The 23,368-nt window shown below is 40.5% G+C and overlaps 1 long non-coding RNA gene across 1 annotated transcript; it reads left to right on the top strand.

The window, feature by feature from the left end:
• The first annotated feature begins 8,231 nt into the window (after positions 1-8,231).
• On the top strand, positions 8,232-13,759 carry LOC122874992. Its single transcript, XR_006377719.1, has 3 exons — positions 8,232-8,350; positions 8,722-8,766; positions 12,383-13,759. It is a non-coding gene; the product is annotated as an uncharacterized LOC122874992 (long non-coding RNA).
• Positions 13,760-23,368: the final 9,609 nt, after the last annotated feature.

Below are 23,368 nucleotides of genomic sequence, written 5' to 3'. Positions count from 1 at the left end.
AATTATGTGAGAAAGCTCAAGAGGATCTAAAGGAATGCAAGAAACATAAAACAAATAGATTTACTGTCTGTATATTTTGAAAGTAGTAATGCACACTAGTCACACAATGCTAGGGAGGCGCAAAGGAGCAGGGTCAGTATTTGTATACAAAAGGTCACTAGCTGTGTTCCATCAACGTATTTTGATGCGCATTTTGAAGTATTACATTTGAAAAGGTTGATGGAAACTGTAAAATTAAAAAAAAAAAACATCTTCAATTTTGCAAAAGAAGTTCGCTTGTAAACCCTGGTTTACTGCAAAACTCAGGCAGCTTCGTCAGGCTATGGATGAGGCCTACGGAAGTGGGGATAGAATCCGGTACAACCAGGCCAGAAACACGCTGATGAAGGAGATCAGGGTAGCCAAGAGGAGCTACACTGAGAAATTGGAAAACAGGTTTTCATCCAACGACCCTGCATCAGTGTGGAGAGTCCTGAAGGAAATAACCAGCTACATGAAACCATCCCCCACACTGTGGAGAATCACCAAATGGCTGACGACGTGAACGTGTTTTACTGTAGGTTTGACATGTCCACATTCACACCCCTCACCTGCTCCGACATCAAACAACCACCTACACCCCCTGCCAGCCCCTCACCCCTCCCCACTGTCCCACCATCTGCAGTCAGGATCTGCGAAGAGGATGTGTGTCAGCTCTTTCAGAAATAGAAGATCAGGAAGGCACCAGGGTCAGACGGTGTGTCACCCTCCTGCCTGAAAGTCTGTGCTGATCAGTTGGCCCCCATCTTCACACAGATCTTCAACAGATCACTGGAGCTGTGTGAAGTCCCCTCCTGCTTCAAACGCTCCACAATCATTCCTGTCCCCCAAAAAACCCTCCATCACAAGATTAAATCCAAATCCCTGACGTCTGTAATCATGAAGTCCTTTGAAAGACTGGTGTTGACCCACCTAAAGGACATCACAGGACCACTGCTGAACCCCCTGCAGTTTGCCTACTGGGCAAACAGGTCAGTGGATGATGCCGTCAACATGGGACTGCACTACATACTGCAACACCTCGACTCTCCAGGGACGGGAGGCAGCAGGTGAGGCTGGGGAACATCACTTCCAGCACCCGAACAATCAGTGGACTTCAGGAGAAACCCCCCAAAACTGCCCCCCATCACCATGTCCAACAATACTGTGTCTGCTGTGGAAGCCTTCAGGTTTCTGGGATCCTGGACCCCAGGACCTGAAGTGGACGTCCAACATCGACACCATCATCAAAAAGGCCCAGGAGAGGATGTACTTCCTGCGCCAGCTCAGGAAGTTCAACCTGCTTCATGTGCTGCTGATCCAGTTCTACTCTGCAATAATCCAGTCTGTTCTCTGCACATCCATCACTGCCTGGTTTGGATCGGACATCAAACAGGACAGAAACAGACAACGGACAGTCAGGACTGCAGAAAAGGTCTTCAGTGCTGACCTGCCCTCTCCATGCAGGACTTATACATGTCCAGGGTCAGGAAACAGGCAGGTAACATCACTGCAGATCCATCACACCCTGGTCACAACCTCTTCCAACTTCTCCCCTCTGGTAGGTGCTACAGAGCACTGTGCGCCAAAACAACCAGACACAAGAAGAGTTTCTACCTACAGGCCATCACTCTGATGAACAGTTAACACCAGTCACATAGTGTCAGGAACAATCCCTGTGCAATAACCCCTGACGAAAACACCCATTGTACCTGTAAATTTATCTCATTGTTGTATGTAAATATTATCACTTTTTAAATCTACCCACGCTGTACATACTGTATATTCTGTCATATCCACCTACCTCATGTATATAAAGCAACCTGTTACATTAATTATATTTATTTTAGCACCATTTGCACTCTGCACAATTGCAATAATTGTCTTACTGTTTACAAATGTTAGTTGTTGTTTTTTGTACTTTGTACTTAATATTTATATATATATATATATATATATATATATATATATATATATATATATATATATATATATATATATTCACTTCCAGGTCAAATTGAACAGGTGACGCTCTGCTCTCAGTTTGAGTTTGTGCTCAGGGGATTGAGACTGCCAAAAGTGAGCACGAGCAGCTTTGATCATTACAAGAGGTAGAATTTCTATCGCTTGCTCGAATGAACAATTCCTCTTGCATGCTCAAATCATCTGTTACGCTCATGCTTTTGTCCTCCCTTACACTACATATGAAATTCCTGCTGTTTGCCTGCTGCACAAGTTAAGAGCACAAAAACTCCCTGATTCTTGATATTATATTAATATTGTCAGCATCTATGAAAATTACTATCCATTACTTTTGTCATTCGTGCACTTTAGGGCACAAAAACAACTCTTTATGTTAAGTTTCTACCTAATTCGTGTGCATGCATTTCCCTGATGACGTTGCTAATGAAGGTCTTTTTCAACAAGTCTTCTTGTAGACATCTCCTCAATCGATGATTACAGGAACGTCATCCTCATATCGACAACAACAGTGAAAAAATTATTTTTGTCGCATTGAAAAGACAGAACAAAAACTCAAGCCATGGAAATGCCTGTTTACAGACCATTCAACAGCCTCTCTGAAAGATAGAATTGAGTGCCAGTATGACTCATGACTACTGGTTGTTAAAATCTTTTGGGGAACACTGAAATCACACACACATGGATGTTAAATGCGAGACTTTTCTCTTCCTCTCCACACACAAGGAGTAACAATGAGCACCCCATCACACCCACACATTTCCCAACCCATGTTTCCCACACCACCACATCATAACCATGTCGATGTACCCAGCTATGGACAGCTGGATTTCACCCAGCTATGGATTTTAAGCTGCCTTGCTGCAACAACAATTTCCTCTTGTAGGACAACAAGGAGATGAACTGAACTGAAGTGAACTGATATAAAAGCATCAACGAGTTATAACACAAATGCTTATGAGCTTACATAGTACAGAATCGTATAACTATCATAGCAACTGTTACTGTCACTGTCATCTCCATCATCATTATCACAACTTCTATCATCGTGTACTTGAAAATTCACTCACCTGTGTATGTAGTTTTACACACACCTCAAAATGCCATATTTCATACATACTTTCCACCATTACTATTTCAGTTATTACTATTGGTGATGATAATGAATATGGTGATAGTCGTGATGATGATTATTGTGGTGGCAATCACAATGGTGATGATAATCACCCAAAGCTAAATTGGGGATGCGTAGGAAATTGCTTGTGGAAACAACAATTGTGAGCAGAGGTGTGGTGCTGCTCCCAGATAAACACCCCCTCAATGATCATATACATCTTCATAAATATTTACTGATATAATGAAGAATAAATACATAATCACAGGTTCCCAGTTTGGTCATGCAAAACTTAGACAAGCCTGTTATTCAGCTATAAGAACCTCAAAAAAACAAAACCCTACCCGTACTTCATCGAGGAGGATTAAAAAAAAAAGATTGGTGAATGCAAATAAGAGTCTACAGAGAACACTGGGGAGACAGTTGTTCATACATAAAACAGATGCCAAGAACATGAAGAACAAAGAATGCAAACACAACCAATTTGACATTAAACAAGGGTAAGAGGCGACTAAAGACAAAGAAAAGGAGATCTCTTTCCTTTGGGAAACTCTCCTTGCACAGTAGGAGATAAACGAGAGGCTCAGAGCTGCCTGGAAAGAGGATAACAGAGTGGAGAAGTGGAGTTCATGAGACTGGATGCCAACCACAAAGCTCAAGGAGGTGGAGGAAAAATGGCAGAAGAGGGTCAGCAAGATGGAAGAGATGAGGAGAACCTCTTCAGCAGGGTCACATTAGAATGGAGACTCTCGCATCGGGCATATCTCCAGGCTCTGACCTGATGACTGAAAGGATACCACAGCAGGATGGAGAGGGGAGAAAAGCAAAGGTGTTAAACTTGAGGGCATGTGATTTACAGAAGAAGAATAGAACAAGAAACCGAGCAATATCAAAGAGGAGATTAAAGTCCTATGCTGCCTCAGCTGATCATTTTGCTTTGTAAAAATATCTCAATGGATTCTAATAGCTTGTTTCCCTGTTCTCCCACCTCAACCTGCAACCCTGCACCCTTCCACTCCCATCATCCAACCAAACCTCCTCTACAACTTTTCCCTCCCTGTCCATAATCCAGTACCATAACTCTTCCTCTAGGTGCTAGAGGCCTGTGTAACACTGGTCCCAGATGCTACTATTATCAGAGTTAAGGCTAACTCTAGTGGCTGTCCTGCTCTGTAATGGATTTGGGGAAGTTAACCTGGGCAAAGGGGGTAGGGCTTGGCAATGGGTCAGTTCTCTAACAACAAACAGGTGGTGAAATGGCAAAAACGTCACCTCTCTTGGTTTTCTAATGCCAATAAAGTCCAATATGAACACTGATACAATCAATACAATAATTATACTCGGTTTACCTTATGAACAAAGGGCTACAAATATGCTAAGCAATAACAAACAGCTAATTTGGTTACTTTAAATATAGTGTGACTAGTGGCTAGCAATGCAGGTAACCATTTTAGAATTATGAGTAGATGCTCCCAATTTGTAACAACTGGACTTTCATTTTCATTTTCCGTTCTTCCCTTAGTTTTGAGATGGTGTCAATATGACATAAGAGGTGAATTATACTTTATGTAGATTATGTGAAAGACTTCCACAGTCAGTATTACAACTTCTTTCTCAAGGCCACAAACTTTTAGACAATTTTATTCTTATCCAGTCTTCACAAGAAATGTGAGGTTTCATAACCTCAGCTATGGTTAATTTATTGAAATACATACTGTACGTACCAGTTGCATAGTCATTTGAATGGATATTGGATATTGAATGCTTTCACATCCCTTGTTCCCTGATACAGGCATATCACTTTGGCAGAAAGATGGATGAACTGTCTCATTTCCATTTTAATGAAAACAGATGGAAAGAATCAGTACCAGCACAAACATTGTTTCCAGATCTTGATTTGATACCGTTATGATTTTGCCATTTTGTAACAACTCACCCGTTTGCTAATGGTGTGTTAGAAAGAGAAGGGAGAATGATTGAGACGTGTAGTCTACACGCGTGTGTGTGTTCTGCTTCCCTCTTTTAAGTCTGACATGCAAACATACACATGCTCCTCCTTGCCTTCAACTCAAGGGCAGCTCAACACTAGCATGATTTGATATGCAAATGGCGGATGTCATGCGTGGACATTATAATGAGTCATTTAGCGCCTGACTTCTCCCATTTCTATTGACACTACTGGTACATCCAGAGGACAAGGATTATTCCTGTCTCCCTTAACTCATCATATATGAATTCACCATTGACTAACTGAATCTGTCTTCAAGGGAGTAGACTACAATATGGTATTTTCCCTGCTGAAGTTAGGTACATTTCAGCTGGAGAAAGACTGATAGATGGAGTCATATGTCTGACCAAACTGAATTGCATGCACCATTTCCTTTCCATCACATTGCCCTAAAGTAGCACCTGAAGGATGATATTTTGCAATTGTCAAATTCAACAATGTCCTGATTACTCAATAAACAGACCTCACTGTGGAAAGATGTTTTTTTTACCTTTAGTAGAAAAAAGTTGCCAATGAAAGCAAGATTTGTGGATTATCCTGAGTAAATGGGACATTGTTTATGTTATATGCTATACAGAAGTGAGAGAACCATGCGAGAAGTAGGCCGTAAAGAAGGTAGTGGCACAGAAAAAGACACATTTGAGAAGTATTAGGCAAATGGAGAGAGAGAAAGCAAGATAAGAAGTTAACAAATAGAGATGATGAAGAAGAGTTATATTTTATTCAGTTATATTTAGATAAATATAGGCAGTTATAATAGGTTGAGAGGGGAGGGAAAATGGAAATGACTGAAAGGCATCATTTTTAACTTAAAGAAATACAACTGATTGCAGTAATAACACATTGTTATATACAGTACAGTGTGCGCACTGACATTACTTTAACATATGATATAGAATAGAATACTTATCTTGAATTTAGAGCTGGTCCAGCAAAGGCCTGAGCTTAGAAATTGTTGGTCTTTAGCTTTTTTCAAACTGGTATTATGCAGACTTTGATATGTACAATTTCGTAGGACCTGGCAACCTTGCCTCTGGTCATTTTTTAAAATCTGCTAGATGTGCCCAAGTGCTATAAACCAGCACCTTGTTTCAAGGGCCTAAGCAGTCAAATGTGTCAAATGAGTGCAACAGCAGTCGTCATAATTAATTATCAAGGAATCAAGGTCATTCATTTGTAATTTTACAACACAGGGTTGCACAATGAAATGTAAGTTGTAGCCCCTTCATGCTACACACACATAGTGTCACAGCTCAGGAAATGCAGGATTGCACCCAAATGCAGACAAAGCAGGCAGCAGGATTACTTCAGTGGTTTATTGATGAGAAGAGCTTACAGGCAGGTAGGCAGAGACAGAAACATAGCAACTAGAACAAATTGACAAGGGAACAAAGGATCTGGGCCAGTAGATGTAGAAAGTGGCTGACATCTGAATGAGATGTAGGTGAGGAGGTGGGCGGGGAAGGCCAGGCAATCGCAGAGCAGATGAGGGAAGTGGAACAGCTGTGAAGATGGGTGGGGCAGTCAGGTGAAAGGAGGGACAAGTCTGAGGGCACTCGGTGGAAAAAGGCAATGAAGGGTGCCAGGGGAAACAGAAATGTAGCTGGAGAGGAGGGGCAGGGAGACAAACTGTGACACCTAGAACATATGTACAAATATTTAAATTTAGAATAGAGTAAAATAAAATAACAATAAAAGAAATAAAACAATATATACAGTTATTTACATATTTACGATACCTATACACGTACACACCCAGAAAGTAATAATTCTGTAGTGATTTTTTTAAATTTGCATCTGGGGGAATGTAAACAGCAGCAACAAGATAGTGTTGATAATATGGTCGGCATCTTAATGTTAAAAAAAGCAACATCTGCTGATAGGTGTATTTCTGTCATAGGTAATACGTGCTTCAGCAATAAAGGTGAAAAATTATAACAAGAAGCTACTGGGCGCCGCATCTGCATTCGCCTCCATCGACATGGTAACCTTTAATTACCATGATAGTTTGATAATTATGAATGAATGGTCCTCAACTTGCATCACACTGCAATGTGAGTCCTGTTTTATAAATCATAAAGCATTAGGTCATGTCAAGAAACCAAGCTGTCAACCTGGGCTAGAATGTGGCTGGTTGCTCTCTGCTTCGCTATGGGCTCAACAAAACGTGCATTCAGTGTAGGTACTTATATCACTAAGAAATTGATGGTTTAAGTGGTGGAACTAAAGATCAGGAGGTCTTTTTTGGGTCATGAATATCCACTGCAAACTTCATGCAATCTGGCCATAAAGTGATGATATCTACTAGCTGGAGCAAAAATGCCATGTGTTTGAACAACAAATATGGTTTACTTAGTCTTCCACAAAGTCGCTACAAACTACTAATACAAAATGAAACCATGGTGCTTCTGTAGTTCTATGGATTACTGAATGTGTGTGTGTTTTATTAAATTAAGCAACTTAATTGATTATCAGGATTTATCTTCAAACTATAATGTTACTGTAGACACTAATCAAAGTGAATATAAGGGTAATACTGGATCTGTAATAGGATTATATTTAACTGTTCTATGTCAGGAAGATAGAATGCATAACATGATATTACTGCAATTAGACCTAATTATACATATGGCTTTTTATTGAAACTCGACTTGGGCCTGATGAAAATGTCAGCACATGTTTTTATACTGGTGCCTGCAACAGTCTTGTTGGTTAATACAGCAGTTTGATGAATTACTTATATCCTATATTGTCGTAAACTCAGGTTTTAGGACCCAAACGCAGAACACACGGGACAGAGCTCGGTAAGTTGACCACAGTCTTTATTGAACAGAAAATTGGTGGGTTGTGAGAAGTTCGGCGTAGTTGACTGCCGTCTCGGGAACTCGACCGGACCGGGTCGGGGACGAAAACTGGCGGCACTCCGAATGGAGACGAGGCCGCCGGCTCTGGACTGATGAGTGTAGAGATGGTAGCTGAACAACCAGGCGGTGGACTGGTGTAGAGTGGTCTGGAGCGGTGATCACCGGCAGCGAACGTGTCTGAGGCAGAGGGAGATCAGAATCACCGATATGCAAGATGATAATATTTTAATCGTAACTTACTATTTGCCGTGGCGCACTCAAGTACGGGGACGATCTGGCGTCGGTGGTGTGGAGGTGCCTGGTATAAGAACGGTGGAGACTGATTAATAATGGAATGCAGGTGTGCCGGTGATCAGCCGCAAGCAGGTACCCAGGAAGCCAGGCTAGAACACAAAAAACACAATGACAGACAGAGGACAGCCAGGAGACATAAGGGAGGGTGGAAACACTGGGTAACATGAGGATCAGGGGGGCATAGTGGCTAGCTATGACATTTATATGTTAATATTCACTCACTTCGAATCCATGGTTATAAATGCACTTGTGCAATTTAGCAGCTACCATGCATGTACAGTTGTAAAAGAGATGGAATTCAATGAAGCCCCTTTTATTTCCCCCTCTTTTCATGTGCTATTGTTTTTGTTTAACCTGTAGCCACTATGCTGTGAATTGACCTTCATAATGCTCAAGGGTAATTGTAGAATTTACTTATGAACATCACACTTCCTGTTCTTCAGCTACTTCCATCCAGCATCTGTGACCTGCAGCTGCACTCTGAGCAGGTATGTGAAACATGGGCACAGTGCTAAAATGTTTGTGTTGTTGTAATTGTCACTGTTAACTTAATACTGGTACATCTTTAGTTGCAGGGCCTATTACAATTCCATTATGGTGGCATACTTAGCTTTAAAAATGCTGTGTAATTTAAAAAATGATTAATAATGTAAAATACTGTAAGTATAAGACTGGCAGTGAACTGCCACTGACAAAAATTAGAAATATCATGTACCATTAATCCATTAACATCCAAACATCACTCCTCGGTGTGATACCATGAGCAAGTTTGATGTGAAAGTGAAAAAGACACAGAGATAGTATTGTAGATAACCAGGGATTTCTTGATGACTAGCTTACAAGTATTAAAAGCAGACTGTTCCCTGTGGGTTTTATATGCAATATTTATCTAATGCCAATGTAATCTAGCCTACATCTAATAGAACTGGAATCTCAATCAGATGCACAGCCATCAAGGCACACTGGGCATGAGGAGAGGAGATAAAGACAGAAGGAGATAGGCAGAGGTGCAGGGGAAGGCTGTGTGATGTAAAGTAGGTGCAATGTGGAGAGGCAGAGGAATAAAAGGGGCTGGACGGAAAGAAAGACAAGGCCTAGAGTCACAGAAGGTGAGTTAATATTCAAAACATCTACACAGTGAATAGAAGACCCACTTTTCCTGATCACAGCTGAGCTCATTGCCGGGTGTCATGGCTGTCTGACTGACAAAAGCAGAGGCAGGGCTCAGAGTAGCACAATTATCTCTCTGCCTCCTTACATTTGGAAATTCAGTTGCAATCTCTTGTTTCTGTTTTTATCTCCTTGCTTCTCTCTCTCTGACTTTCTTTTTTCATCCATTACTGGCTATTGAGTTAACTTTGGAGATACTCTGCCCACATCTATGGTAAAGTGCATATATCTGTGTCTAACCGTGTGTGTGTGTGTGTGTGTGTGTGTGTGTGTATGTGTGAAGCATTTTACTAATAATAGAGTTCATAATATTAAAGTTTACTTTTCCTATCACTCCCTGTGTTCCCAAGATAATTGGTCGTTTGCTAAGCCCTGCCCCCCTTAGTTACTGTTTCTGTGTTTAGCTGTCTGTTCTTGCACGGCATAGATGCAGTTTACAGTGATAATGATTGCAGATGGACCACTCCAAATTTTAGACAGAGATAGACAACACAAGCTCCTCATTTCTAGCCCGACGACCATCAATTTTGTTGGCTGAAATGACTAGCTGGCTTTTTCAGCTGCAGCTAAGAAGCTAATTGAGCTTTGACAGTCACTAGAGTGACAAGTAATACAAGCTAATTTTGAACAGAAAAAGCAGTTTTTACACAAATTATGTGTATTGTTGAAAAATCACCTGTATTACATCATATGCCAACAAAAATATATATAATTATGAGAAATAGGAGTCAGAGCTTTTTTTAATATAACTTGTAACCCCACAAACTAATATAGGTACTATGTGCTCCTTGACCTTGTAGGTAACACTCTGTAGTACTACTATCTAGCTTAGTATCTACAGTAAGCTAGTTAGACATACATGCTGATGATTGCAGCTTACTGTACATTAGAGCAGACAAACACACAGTTACTGCTGTGCTACTGTGGTTTTGGTTTTAGAAAGGCTAAAAAAAAAAGACACCACCCTCCAACCTCTTAACATGCCTAGCATCGCTCTTACTACAGCCCCATGCACACCACTTCGGCATGGAGAGTCCAAACCTTGTCAGACCAACTTATGGTTTCTACACTGTGACAAGGACAATTGTTGTTCAGGGGGAGTGGTTTAGCGAATGCTCAGTTAAATGCAGAGTATGTGTTGGACCAATCTCACTTGCTGGACAGTTATGTGAGAGAAGAGCTCATCTGAGAGGAAGTGTTCTGGGTCTGCTTGTGGGGTTGAATAGAAAAACTTTTAAAATATTGCATATGTACAGCAAAGCTGCCTAAAACCCCCAGCATTCTCTCTATTTATACAGTACTGTACATCTTATGTCTTTCATGCGCTTCCTCTCATCATCTGTTTCTCTCTTCACTGCTCTCCGCTCCTCTCGTTTCCTCTCCTCTCCTCTGCAGACTTGTTTATTCCTCTGCTTTGCCTGAGATTGGTTAAGCTGTCCGTGGCAGAGTAGCAACAAGGTTGTTTGTGATGTCTCTATGGTTGGAAGGAGGACAACAAGAGGCTTGATAGATCCATTAATGTTCCTTTGGTCTTTCATTTCAAGGCTGTGCAAACACTAATGTGTGTGTCTGTGTGTTTTGTCTAGAAAATTGAGAGAAAAAATGCATGTCTAAAAAGCTACTAAATTCTGATAATTCAGATTTAAAAGCACCCAAGATGTCTTGACAACAGTTCTTAATCTGCCATTTCAAACCACCTTTTGAGGTGGTCACACATCATTCATGCCACATCAAAGTGAAAACACATGCAATTTCCAAACCACATTTAGCATGTATATAATTATAAATATTCATAATAATACCCTCTGCACCACAGTCACACTACAACCTACAACACACAGGATTAACATGTTCAGTTAATGAAAGCTGACATGTTATATAGGGCTTTTATGGTAGAAATGTGCAATGTACAGGAAACCTTTCCCATCTTTTTTATAAGAAAATTGTAGAGCCATAATTTCCATTGCATTAGGTATGTGGCAGTAGAATCTTGAATAATTTGACACTGCCATGACCGGAGTGGACTATCAGGCCACCCAAAGGTCCTGTCTGCTCAGGATAAGGTCAGAGAGAAGTATGTGGCAGACTTCCTGGTGGAGGAGCTGGACTGCTTTAGGTCAGAGCCTCTGACCACTGTGGTTGTCAACACTATATTAAAAAATGTGTCTTTTTTTATCTCCAGCTCCACTTGATCCTCCAACACCCACTACCGAAGCTACTGCCACTACTACACACACTGTGGGTAACTGCTACTGCTAATGAGATGGGTTAATGCAGTTATCTTTTACTTTCCTCTTTGGTCAAAAAGACCAAAAAGATTATTCAGATGCTTCACTGTCAGCTAATTTGTGTACTGTGATGCTGGCTGCACTGACATCATGAAAACCGGTCTCATATATGCACCTCAGCTGTGTTCACCTTTATTGTTCTTCTATTGTTGTATCTAAGAAGTTAAATTGCAAACCATGCTCTGTTTAGTCACTATTTAGCATTGATGCTAGTCTGAAATGCTACCCTCGTCCCTCTGTTCCAAACTAAACAGGCTGTGTAAACACTAATCACTATTCTACCAAAATAGAAATCACAATTCCCTCACCTCGGCATCTGCCACAGTGGACAATGTGTCCCCATCTTTAACAACGGGTCACAGCCACAAGCGACCTCTGCATCCAAAGGAGAAGCTGTGGCTCTCCCTGCACAGCTCCACTCCACCTTCACATTTAAGATGTTTTCATTGCTGCTGTTTAACTTTAAGTTCAGCAATGAGCCTGAGCAGAAGGAAACATTCAGTCCACTCCAGCCTCTCCTCTCTCTTGCCACCGGCCGGTTCATCTGATCCGTCCAATGATTTCTTCAGTTCCTGGTTCACTATCATGCCTCTTCCCATTCACAAATTAGCCTTTTTCCTCATACTCTGTGTCACTCATTTCACAGGTACCCTCCACCACCCAGCTCCACCTGCCACGAGATGACTCAAGACTCCCCACTGTGGCAGGCTCAGACGCCCTCCCGCAGAGCGTTCTGACAGGATCTGCTCCTGTCTTGGTTCGATTCATGGTTGGCAAAGTCTCTTTCAGTTGACATACCTCTAAATTAATAAGTGCATCACATAAACAGATTTGGATTTTAGCTATCTTAGGTTCACAGCTGGAAAATACACCTGGTGTGCCACTTTTCACCTTCATGTTGTCAAGACAACATCAGTGCTTGAAATGGGCCACACACCCTCTAGTACTGGTCCTTTTTTTCCCCGTCCACATGTGTAACATTGTTATTTAAAGTGTGCTGCCACTTACTGTTGAATGTTGGCACATGCTGTGTAGTTTCATCAAGTATGAGGCTTGAATTCCTCTTGTCCAAACAAGTCTGGAGAAGCATAAATGTGCTACTGCTCTTCGTTACCTGAGTTGCATATTAGCACTCACCAGGGGACAGCTGCTGGATGGAAGCTAAAGCCTTCTGCTCTCGCCTCCAAAATCTTCCACCAGCACAGACTTGATGTCCACATAATTAGTGCCAACATTTTCTTTCAATTTGAAATTTAGATGCCTCTATGCAGCCAATTAGCATGCATGTGGATGGATGCTAGCTACAGGTGGAGTGTTCATGGAAGAAGATGGGCTCTTCAGCAGATCCCTCTTGAGCAAGAGTGGTTTCGTGGAAACACCAATGGTAACACTTTTTTTTAAAGATTATAAAAATGTTTTTTTTGTAGCTATGTCTTCCAATTTACTTTTTCCACACATTGGGGTTGAGATTGGATCAGCCCATATTCCTTGCAAATACTTGACAAAGCACTCAATATTGACCATCTACAACCTCCAAACACATTTATGTGTTTTATGTCCATTCCAGCTAAATATGTGTGTGCGTGTGTCAAACAAACACTGTTGTATTTCTTTAAAGCAATCATGGTTTCACAAGCTGCCACTTGAGCTCATGTGCTGCAGCCTCTTAGCAAAAGTTTGCTCTGACCTTCTGTGATTTTAGTTGTCTTCTCTGTGTGGATTTACTTTGTTCTCCTTGTTTGTTCATGAAGCACTTTGAGGCGTGCTTGTGATAAGGGTCTGTACACTGTAAATTGATCTTGACACAGCGCCAGTGTGTTATGATGCACCTGAACACCTCACAACAAATCAAAGGCTCCTTCGTATAATTAATAAACGCCATGTACAGAAAGATGCAGAGGCAGAGTGAGAGAGGGGCAGAAAGTCAAGAAAAAAAGTAACAGATGCTTGATGGCGAAAAAAGCAGCAGTGCAACACATGAATATGCTCTGCTGAATCCATCCATCTGCCTGCTTCTCCATCTCCCTCTACTTGTATTGATTTAATCAAGTTCCCAGCAACACTTGACATCCATATGTGTGTGGGTGCGTTGGTGGAGCTCCTCCAAAACACTTTGCATATGTGGAGTGAGCAAACAGGGATTTCATTAAGTGTAAAAGGCTGACTTTATAGTGATCAATGGCTATGCTCATCGGTCAACTGGAGTGGCCTAACTGACCGCAGCATCGAGATGGATGAAGGGACCAGAATGGAGAAAGAAGGGAGTGGCTGAGATGGAGTGGAAATAGAGAGGAAGGAGGTGTTTGTGCTGATGAAAGTGAGGGTGAGTGGAGAGAAAGAAAGAAAGAGACAGATGAGGAATAATGGGTCGCGTTGACCTCAAAACCCCCTTTTACAGATACTGAGTTATTGTGCTCTGGGGACTAACAAACATATTGTTATTACAAAATAGCTTCAATGGTCATTTCTCCTTTGTTGAGTTAAAATGATCACAAAAATTAAAACACGTTGTACAACACTTCCATCACGCTTTATTCACCAAATGTTTTGGGCTATCTTGCCTTTCTCAGGGTGATGCCTGAGGCTGTTTCTGGTTTCCTTATAAACAACATATTAATCTGCCATGTGATCAATGTATCACCATGGATACCATGTATACGCACCTTGATCTTTTTCTACAAAAATACTATTTCCAAAATCTCATTGTCTTTAGTTTATACAAAAACTTTAAGAAAAATATCTATAACAGTCAATTTTTCACATTATTCCATAACAAATATCAAGTCTTCAATTCAAGTAAATAAATTATGTGATCTTTCAATCTAATTATTCAGATTACTTTTTCAAAACACAGTGTATTTAAATCACCTCCATCACATAACATATACGAATAACCCTAATTAATGTCAAAGTTCATCTACGTTTGAACAGTACATCCATCCAAGATCTGCACATCCAAGTTCTCAAAGAAATCCTGTTAATGGAGAACAAAGTTAAAGTTAAAATGATCAAACACACACCTGCAAGATAAACGCATTGATTGTGTAAGTGCACAGTTAACAAGCCACGTGCCGTGCAAAGACACACACTGCAGGATAATTTGATGCAGTATACTTACAGCTAGCTAGGGCTAATGAAAAACGTTCTCAACAAGGTGCCTTTCACAGACACCTTTTAAAATTGCTATTAATTATGTAGATTAAATTCATGCTATTTTCTGAACAAGCTTATTTTGCATTTCTTTTTGCTCATGCCTGCTATGTGAAGGCCATTATGTGCGTAACCTGATATTTAAAGTGCCACCATATCACTTAAAGGATCATACTGATGGTTTTACTTGTTTGATACCATTGCTGTAAGTACAAATTGTGTGTATTTGACATTACTGCTGATCATTTTCCAATGCATATGATTAGCTTTTAGACTGACTTCCATTCTTTATCCAGCCAATGTTAACATGCACACGTAGGTTATGATTGAGTTTTTGGAGAATCCTGGTTATGTGTTGCTCATGTAAGCATCATATCCTGATTTCCAGAAACACTGAAAAACTCGGCTGGTTTTGAGAAACCTGAATATGCGAGCTGGGGTTCTCCAATCAAAACCAGGATAAGGTGGCATATAAACAGCTTAAAAGATAGGTTCAAATAATTTCAAATCTGTCCATTTTTGCTGGCTGTAATCGTTCCTACTGTTCATACTGGTCATTAAGAGATCCCTTCCAATGTAAATGATGGACAACACCATCAAGTCCTCCAAATTAAACAGAAAAATACATTGCCTGTCCATGCCCTCCAGAATGACACACACAAGCATTAATAATAATAATACAACTTTATTTATAGAGCACTTATAAAAACAAAGTACAAAGTGCTTCACAACAAGAGAAATAAAATATCACAGTGAATGATGAAATATAAAGAAATAAAATACATAAAATACACAAAAGCAATAAAATAAACAGCCAGTTCAGGTAAAATCAGGATATGCTTTCAGATAAAAATGTGTTTTGAGAAGAGACTTAAACGAAGACACTGAATCAGACAACCTAATTACTTCGGGCATGTTGTTCCAGAGCCTCGTGGCCCTGATAGCAAAAGCATTGTCTGATCTGATGCCACTATAGACAGGACGACATAATTTGTCAGTGCCTTCCGAAACAGTTAAATTACTGTCAAAAATACACACAAGATACACATATACAGTTCTCTGATCTGGCAACGCCATGGTTGCGGTTTGGTTAGGTTAGACACTAAAACTACTAACCTTAATGAAGTAATTTTAAACCAAACCCCAATAAGGAAATATTGGGGTTTGGTTTAAAATTACTTCATTAAGTTTAGGGGACCATTGTTGTCATGGTTACAGTAATAAACACTTGGTTAGGGTTAGGAAATGGTCGCTGTCATGGTTAAAGGAAATCAATGTTAACTGTCTGCAGGAAAGAGAAAACAAACAGAGGTCTTCCATGTTCAAGTCCAACATTTTGTTGACATTTTGTTGTGGCTCTATAACAACGTTCTTCCTTTGCTCCCAATGGACAACAGTCATAATTACTACAGCAGCTAGAGGGCTTCTTCCCTTGAATATAGACATATCGTGTTCATGTTGTTTTGGGGCATTGGCTGAAACGACTGATGCTTACATTTTTCTTGAGAGGACAGTCTCCAAAATACACAGCCCTCGTTCTGTACAAAATTTATTCCAAAGTTTATCTGAAGCTAATTTGAGGCTTCAGCAGTATAAGTATATTGATTGTTAAATCAAGTGGGCACCTTCCAAACCTAGAGTCTTTTTAGTACAAAAAGCCCTCATTTGTGTTTCCCTGGACAGAGGTTCCGTGCTGAGCTGCAGTGGAGAGACAGTAACACAAACAGGGAATTTTGTAGAAGAAACTCACACAATTTGGCAAACTCAAATGGCTGAAGCCTCATATTAGCTTTGGCTAAACGTTTAGAATAGATTTTTGCACAGAACGAGACCTGTGGATTTTGTCCCCCCATCTCTTACATTAGAAGCCCATTAGGAAGGGATGTCTAGTAGCTTGTAAACGTACTCTCTGATTTTCATTTGTTTATTTCACTATGAAAATCTACTTGCAGAGCCTTCAAAAATTGCTTGAGACAGGCAATCCATCACAGTCAACAATTCATCTTATTTTTGTCCAACTTGTGTTATCATTCCCTGGAAATGCAAATCAACTCAACTTTCTGATGGCATGCAGTATCAGAGTGTGACCCCTGAGTAATTGAATAGCGTGAAAGGTGTCAGTGTCTGTATGAAAGTTTCCATGTGGAAAGTCTCTTTTATCTGCACGCTGCCTAGACAAAGAGAACTCTCAGTGGGGAAGATTTCAGATTATGTGAAAACAGCTGAGGGTTAGCACGTGGGCATCCAGAGAAAATTGTCACCCCCTATCCTACCACTGCCATCGTCACTATCCAACCTCCTAAAGACACAGCAAAGCCAATTAACCTCCGTCATTACCACTGCTAGAGGCTTTCCGTTCCAAAGGATAGAACGAGATGGGAAACAGGATGGGGGAGTGGCTGAGGGGTGTGGGTGGTGTTGATGGACGGCAGTGCAATGGAGGGAAGGAATAAATCAGAGGAATGAAAAATAAGAAAACGCAATTTGTCACACCATTGTTGGCTTCCGCTCTCCCCACTCTACTGTTGCAAGAGGAGCATGGATTCAGGAGACAAGGCTTGCGTGTCAGCCCAGCTGCAGCATCTATTTAAATGAGACTCACAGCTTCATGAAGTGAGACCGCGTATCCTTTCAATATGCAGCTCTGGATGAGGGGAGGTAGACACAGTCGAGAGAGAGGGAGAAGGAGAGAGCGCAGTGTGAACTGATCTGAGTGAGAGAAAAAGAGTAAACTGATTTTTGAAGATAACTCTGCGGATGCATGGGCGAGATTGAAAGTGTAGAGGAGGTCTATAGCCTAATGGGTCGCCAGGGTGCACGCAGTGACTGTACAAGACAAACCGTGTTGACAGGAAAAGCCATTGACTCAATACTCAGTTTGTCTGTGGAAGAGAGGAAAAGTAAAAAGAAAAGTCTCTCTCTCGCTGCATGTGTTAAATCTTTCATCAGATAAAGGAATCGTTTGAAGAGACGAGCTGGAATTCATTAAAAATGCTTGTCTGTAGTGCTATTAGGAAGTTTCAACTTTAGATTGAGTATGAATGACACACCTGTGAGCTTTTAATGAAATATTAATTAGTAGCATGACATAAATGCTCCTAAAATATTCTAATACAAATATAAATGAGAGAAAAAAACATTCTGATCTTTTTTTTTTGGCTTTCAAGAGATTTCTTCAAACCATTTAAAAGACAACTCCACTGATTTTAACAGAAAGCCTGTGTTACAAACCTTGGCATAGAGTTTGAAATATGTGAAATATGTGGGCATTAACCAGGCAGGGGAGGTTGTTTGGGTGCAATATGGGAAGTGTAGGATCTAACGTTTTTAGAGCGTGACCCATACTGGGGACTAAAAGTCAGGATATCTCTACCTCTGCTGCATCAATTTTGACTTTCACTCTTTTTTAGCCACACTAGTGGCGTGGCTCTAGGGATGGCAGTGTCAGCTGGTTCAGACTAAAATATCTGAAAAAAAATATTGGATGGATTGCCATTAAAGTTTGTACAGATAATCATGATTCCCAAGGACAAATCCTAATGGCTTTGGTGATCCCCTGACTTTTCCTCTAGGGCCACCTGCAGGTTGACATTTATTATTTTAAGTGAAATATCTTGACAACTACTGGATGGATTGTCATGAAAATTGGTACAGACATTCATGTACCCCGATACTTTGGTTTATGGACAAATACTTGCAAAACTAATGACATTTCCATCAGCCTCAGTACTTTGTGTTTAGTCCTAATTATCAAACATTAGCATGCTATGAAGGCGAGTGTCCGACTATTGCGTCACATCGCGTAACATTGGACGCTCTCTGTCCACATTGAATCCGTCAAATATGCATGTCTGTTGTCATGTAAACAAACCATGTACCTATCAGCTGTGCGGTCGAGATCAGACTGTAAAAGTAAAAGATGGGTGAGTACTTGCTCACTAGTTACGTTTGCAGGCATCGCATCGTCGCTTGCGGCCATTTAAGCCTGGTTTATGGGCGACATAATTGCGCTCGTCGGACCGCAAGCTGTCGCAGAGCTTGGTCGTGCACCTCTGAATTTTTGTAACTAGGCGCCAAGGGTGCTTTTCATTTCAACATGGATTCCTGATACTTTTCCACACTTTCCCACAAAATTACTTATCTTTTGCCAGTGTGGTGGCGATCTCTCTCTATGAATTGAGTCATTCAGCTGTCCCTGTTCTCAGCAAAAATAGACAGTGAAAATTATCGTTGATAGTCACATGGACATCATAACAGCAACATTACACCTTTCACTACATTCTATATCTGTAGAATGTCACAGACATGAAAAAAATATTTAAAAAAATGTTTTAACTCAACACCTCAGTACAGCAAGGTAGCCGTCACGCACAGGTAGAAGTAGGCAGTGTGGCCCAAGTTGGTCTTGTTTAACCTGTCTCTTGTGAGTCCCCCATCTATATTGCAGTGTGAGACAAAATCTCTGGAGTAACAATTTAATGTCTTCTGCGTACAGTGTGAATCTACATGAAGTAGCTGGTGCTTTGGTCACATTGTGGGATATTGTTCAACTATAATGACAATGATTTCAATAACCAAGAAGTCTGAATGAAAAACTGATCAATGAATTACCAGCATCTTTGTCTCTTCAAGAAGTTTTTCTACTTAGAGGAAGAACGATTTGTCACTTTGTCACTATTTAAACTTTGCTGAAGGATGAAATAGAGCAGGTACAAACAATGTGTGTCAGAACATCTGTTTTGCTAAAATTCTCAACATATAGTTTGTTTCCCAAGTATCCCAACTGTCAAAAGTTTGGGAAATTTGACTCATGCACAGTAGGAAGCACTTTATATTAAAAGCAAGAGGGACCAAAAGGTGTTTCCAGATATTTCCAGGTGGTCCAGATATTGAGGGCAAAAGATGAGGAAAGGACAAATGAAGAGCGATTTGTAAGTGATCATCACCTCTGGGCCTCGGACTGTTTATCTGATCAATAAATCCAGTAACAGAGCCAACTGTGATGTGTGTGTGTGTGTGTGTGTGTGTGTGTGTGTGGTATGCATATGTGCATACTGGTGCTCTTTATGGAATGTATTTAACTTTTGTTCAACTTTTTCAAAAAAAATGGGGGAATTGATAGACAAAGTTAGTTACTTAGTGTATATATGTGTGTGTGTGTGTGAGAGAGACAGAGACAGGGAGAGAGAGTTTTCACACTCTCATTTCAATCTGTCTGGCAACTGTATCATGCCTAGAGTGGCTGTCACCCTAGGGTGATGCCACTGCTACCTCTGCCTGTTTACCTCTTTTTTCATTCAATAACCTAATATGATACAAGACGTCAGATCAACTAATACTGACTACTTGCAATGGATGAAGCGGGGGCGGAAAATGCCATCAGCAAGCCAAATTAGTTTTAATTACAGCCTGTAACCAGATATAGCAGATCTGTCAATCTCCAACTCACTCCACAACTGGGACACAGGGGGTGGGTGGGGTGAGCTGAAAGGAATAACAGCACAGATCCAAAGGGAGAGGAAGGAGAGAAAGGAAGGTATGCAAGAAGTTGGTATGGAAGAAGAGAGAGAGGTTATGGTAAATTAGAAAAGCAAAGGAAAGAGAAGCATTGTTCGAACCATGTGCACAGTGTCTAACAATTCACTCTGAGTGAAACTCTGCTGCCCTCTAAAGGTTACTTCTTGCAAAATATGGGCAGAATCGAAAGGCAGCGTGTATCCCCGTGAGCGTGTGTGGCTGTGCACCTGTGGAACGTGTGTGTGTGTGTGTCCTGATTACTCGTAAAACCGTGAAGCCCTTTGAAGACACACCGAGGGATTGGATGAGCTGTGGGTGCAGGGTCAGGTTACCAGGGGGTGGAGAAGGAGGAGAATGGTGATAATGTGAGGTGAGAAGCATGAAGGAGGGCCAGCGACAGCAACTAGGAAGAATGGATTAACACACTTGGGTGAACCCTCCCCTCACACACACAAACACACATACATACACAGGAAAGTCAATGGCCTGCAGGTAAAGCCAGCCTTTTGGGAAGGTTTTTTTCCCCCTCTCCCTCTCAGTTTTAACTGAAAATCCCGCTTTCCTCACATCATCACTTACCTGCAAATACTGCTGTGAATAGACCGCACAATGACATTTAGAACATGTGTGCAAAAGTCCTCATAGTAAAAAATGACTCAAGCCGAAAAAGCGGGATGCATTGATTTTCTTCAAATGTCAGGAGTAAGTGTTATAATAAAATGCCACACCCTATAAAATTCCAGAGGACACATCCTTCACCCTGAGCTGATATCCTAAAAAAAACACATCAGAAAGTTTATTGACTTTCATTTTCACACCACACACTCTACTGACTTTACTTTATTGAAAAGTAGGTTGTACAGTAGCTAGTTAAAGGCCCTGAAATACAGTTTTTCAGTAAGCGTCTTACTATGAGGTACTATGGGTCCTACAAACTTTTCTGGCAAAGGTGGAACAGTTTTAGTTATTTCTGAGAGAGATTTCTGTCTATGCGGCTTTATCTATGCTTTTATTACTGGTTTGAAGTGGGCGGGGTTCTGGTGGGAAAAGGTGATGTCACACACTTTTGTTCAAAATTCAACATTTGAATCAAAATCTCATGACAGATGGTAGGTTGTTTGGCTACTGTCAGTCAAATCTGATCAAACCACACCCACACAGTCCTGATGAAGCAGATTACTATTACTAAATGTTAAAAGCTTAATAAATAATACCCAAGGGTGTTTTTTCCCAAACTTTAACTTTGATTGTTGTTTATTTAGTCATAAATATTTAACGTCACAGCGAAATACATATTTAAAACCAATTCTTCAAGGGCTTTAAGCTTGAGGTTCAGTAGATTTTGTAGTGTATTAAAAAGCAACAATTAAGCTATTTCTCAGTACTTGGCAAAGGTCAGCGTTCACTGTATACTAGTCTGCCTCAGGAAGTAGGCTTTGGGTGACATTGGCCGACTATTTCAGTCGGAATTCTCCTCCCCTTCCACTATCTTCCGACACTATTTGGACTATTTTGCAAGGGCACAATTGCTGCATCCTGGGTTTAGCGCCGGCCATGACACTTCTGATTGGTTTAAAGAAATACAAACAAGCCAGCATTTTTCCCCCCCATAACAGAATTAAAATGGGTTCAGCCAGACCAGTCTCCAGAGCCGGCACAGCACTAAAACCAAGTGTAGAGATAGATCTGGCTATACAAGACTAATTGTACGTATACTGGCTGCAGACAACAATTTGATGGTTCAGTGTATGGTTCAAGAAGAAACAGCCAACATGGAAGGTTCAGTAAGTTTTCCCATCGTGTTTGTATCTCAATTTTTTATTTATTTTTTTTTACATTTTGTTCTCCTTTATGAATTTTTTTTCTGCTATTTGCTTTTGAGGACGGCACTAGTGGATTAAATGTGACTTGGCAAGTTTGTTCGCTCCATGTTTTCCTCAGTGGCACAGTGATCACAAGAAATGCTGGACTGAACTAAGTTGGAATGGGTTTGTTTGTGTTCTGTGCCAATGTTTATACTTATACCATTTTAATTTAATCAAGCGCTTCAAGGAAATTAAATGAAATTGAAGCATTTCTTATGGGAGAAAGACATTACCAGTGTTTGGCCAAATTTTCGGAGCTCGTTGATTAATAGCTAAATGTGACATTATGAATCTATTGAAACCATTTCAAATCAAAACTCATGCCAGTATTTCAATTAATTGTTTAAGTGGTTTTGGAATGCCCACAAGTTTTGTGGTCACTCTTCTTCTCTTTTTTTGTTTTAGGTTTATTGACAACATTCTGATATATTCTAAAATACAACATATCAGAGTTTATCAGTGATACACTCCAGCAATTATTTCAATTGTTGTGCCTTTAAACTCACTGTACAGATGAGGACAAAAGGCTTTTATAGCTCAGACCTTATCAGAATGAATTAGAACATGAAAATGCCACAGCCACCTCTCTACCATCACTCTCTGACGTTTCTGGCCACTGTGAACTGTAAAAAATGGATTAGCTTCATTTGTCAGGCAATTTCCTCCAAACGAGGGACAAGAAATGAAATACGCACACATGCACTCCCCATCTTTAAAAAAAAAAAAAAAAGGATTGTCTGAATTACTGAATTATTTTTAGATGAGGCATGAATTTCCACAGCAGACAGTTTCTAATCAATTTTAATCAGGTCTTCTGCTGCTTTTTGGAAAGTATTGGCTCTAAGACGTGTCAGACAACGGAGCAGTACAATATTGAACTTGGCTGTGAATCCATTATCAACATGTGCTGGGCTGGAAATGTGACAAAACTGCAATCTGATTAGATACAAATGAAAACCACGCCAATGTGGAAATTGTCAGTGATCAGAATACTTGCTGCTACATTTGTCTACAAAAAGCTCTAACATAGCTTTCCAATTTTATTGTCATTTGTTCACAGATGTTTAATTGTATCAAACGTGGCCTTTGTTACAATATTT

Source organism: Siniperca chuatsi, linkage group LG4 (assembly GCF_020085105.1).
Source record: "Siniperca chuatsi isolate FFG_IHB_CAS linkage group LG4, ASM2008510v1, whole genome shotgun sequence".
NCBI classification, from domain to species: domain Eukaryota; kingdom Metazoa; phylum Chordata; class Actinopteri; order Centrarchiformes; family Sinipercidae; genus Siniperca; species Siniperca chuatsi.
Note: the sequence above shows the minus strand (reverse complement) of the source record. Positions and strands in the feature narration are given on the sequence as shown.